The following is a 2,500-nucleotide window of genomic DNA, read 5'->3' as shown; positions in this document are numbered from 1 at the left end:
TGGCTCTGGAGGGCCTCCGGGGGTTCCAGGGGTTCCAGGGGTTCCAGGGGGTGCTCGGTGGAGGCCATGCCCAGCCAGAGTGGCCCTTCCCCGGGCAGAGTCTGGGGAGAGTGGGGGGTGGCTCTGGAGGTGCTCCGGGGGCTCCAGGGGCTGCTTGGTGGAGACCATGCCCAGCCAGAGTGGCCCTTCCCCCGGGTGAGTCTGGGGACAGTGGGGGGTGGCCCTGGAGGGCCTCCGGGGGTTCCAGGGGGTGCTCGGCGGAGGCCATGCCCGGCCAGAGTGTCCCTTCCCCGGGCAGAGTCTGGGGAGAGTGGGGGGTGGCTCTGGAGGTGCTCCGGGGGCTCCAGGGGTTCCAGGGGGTGGTCGGCGGAGGCCATGCCCAGCCAGAGTGTCCCTTCCCCGGGGTGAGTCTGGAGGAGAGTGGGGGGTGGCTCTGGGGGTGCTCCGGGGGCTCCAGGGGGTGCTCGGCGGAGGCCATGCCCAGCCAGAGTGTCCCTTCCCCGGGGTGAGTCTGGAGGAGTGGGGGGTGGCCCTGGAGGTGCTCCGGGGGCTCCAGGGGCTCCAGGGGGTGCTCGGTGGGGGCCATGCCCAGCCAGAGTGTCCCTTCCCCGGGGTGAGTCTGGAGGAGTGGGGGGTGGCTCTGGAGGTGCTCCGGGGGCTCCAGGGGGTGCTTGGTGGAGACGGTGCCCAGCCAGAGTGGCCCTCCCCCGGGGTGAGTCTGGGGAGAGTGGGGGGTGGCTCTGGAGGGCCTCCGGGGGTTCCAGGGGCTCCAGGGGGTGCTTGGTGGAGGCCATGCCCAGCCAGAGTGTCCCTTCCCCGGGGTGAGTCTGGGGTGAGTGGGGGGTGGCTCTGGGGGTGCTCCGGGGGCTCCAGGGGGTGCTCGGCGGAGGCCATGCCCAGCCAGAGTGGCCCTTCCCCGGGGTGAGTCTGGGGAGAGTGGGGGGTGGCTCTGGGGGTGCTCCGGGGGCTCCAGGGGCTCCAGGGGGTGCTCGGTGGGGGCCATGCCCAGCCAGAGTGTCCCTTCCCCGGGGTGAGTCTGGAGGAGTGGGGGGTGGCTCTGGAGGTGCTCCGGGGGCTCCAGGGGGTGCTTGGTGGAGACCATGCCCAGCCAGAGTGGCCCTCCCCCGGGGTGAGTCTGGGGAGAGTGGGGGGTGGCTCTGGAGGGCCTCCGGGGGTTCCAGGGGCTCCAGGGGGTGCTTGGTGGAGGCCATGCCCAGCCAGAGTGTCCCTTCCCCGGGGTGAGTCTGGGGTGAGTGGGGGGTGGCTCTGGGGGTGCTCCGGGGGCTCCAGGGGGTGCTCGGCGGAGGCCATGCCCAGCCAGAGTGGCCCTTCCCCGGGGTGAGTCTGGGGAGAGTGGGGGGTGGCTCTGGGGGTGCTCCGGGGGCTCCAGGGGGTGCTTGGTGGAGACCATGCCCAGCCAGAGTGGCCCTTCCCCGGGCAGAGTCTGGGGAGAGTGGGGGGTGGCTCTGGAGGTGCTCCGGGGGCTCCAGGGGTTCCAGGGGGTGCTCAGTGGGGGCCATGCCCAGGCAGAGTGTCCCTTCCCCGGGGTGAGTCTGGAGGAGTGGGGGGTGGCTCTGGAGGTGCTCCGGGGGCTCCAGGGGGTGCTTGGTGGAGACCATGCCCAGCCAGAGTGTCCCTTCCCCGGGGTGAGTCTGGGGAGAGTGGGGGGTGGCTCTGGGGGTGCTCCGGGGGCTCCAGGGGGTGCTTGGTGGAGACCATGCCCAGCCAGAGTGGCCCTTCCCCGGGGTGAGTCTGGGGAGAGTGGGGGGTGGCTCTGGAGGGCCTCCGGGGGTTCCAGGGGTTCCAGGGGGTGCTCGGTGGAGGCCATGCCCAGCCAGAGTGGCCCTTCCCCGGGCAGAGTCTGGGGAGAGTGGGGGGTGGCTCTGGAGGTGCTCCGGGGGCTCCAGGGGCTGCTTGGTGGAGACCATGCCCAGCCAGAGTGGCCCTTCCCCCGGGTGAGTCTGGGGACAGTGGGGGGTGGCTCTGGAGGGCCTCCGGGGGCTCCAGTGGCTCCAGGGGGTGCTCAGCGGAGGCCATGCCCAGCCAGAGTGGCCCTTCCCCGGCCTCATATGCGGCAGAGTGCGGGGTGAGCAAAATGGGTTAAAATGGGTTAAAATGTGAAAAAAAAAAAAAAAAAAAAAAAAAAAAACACCAAAATGAGCAAAATGAAATAATCCCCTATCATCAGTGCACTGTTTGACCCCTGAAAAGCACTCCCCTGGGGCCTGGAGGTGATCTGACCATCAGAGTATAGCACCCTATGCCCCTGAGGGACTTAGAGTAAAAACCGAAATAGTACACTATTCCCGAAAAGACTCTGTCGTTTTTCGGCAATAGTACACTATACCCATCGACTCTGTCGTTTTTCCGGGCCGTAGTACGAAGTTGTGAGCAAAAGGGGTGAAAATGGGTTAAAATGTGAAAAAACACCAAAATGAGCAAAATGAAATAATCCCCCATCATCAGTGCACTGTTTGACCCCAGAAAAGCACTCCCCTGG

This window comes from Eucyclogobius newberryi, unplaced genomic scaffold, assembly GCF_026437365.1.
Source record: "Eucyclogobius newberryi isolate DKJ021-1_F unplaced genomic scaffold, fEucNew1.0.hap1 SCAF_79, whole genome shotgun sequence".
In the NCBI taxonomy this organism is placed as follows: Eukaryota; Metazoa; Chordata; class Actinopteri; order Gobiiformes; family Gobiidae; genus Eucyclogobius; species Eucyclogobius newberryi.
Note: the sequence above shows the minus strand (reverse complement) of the source record.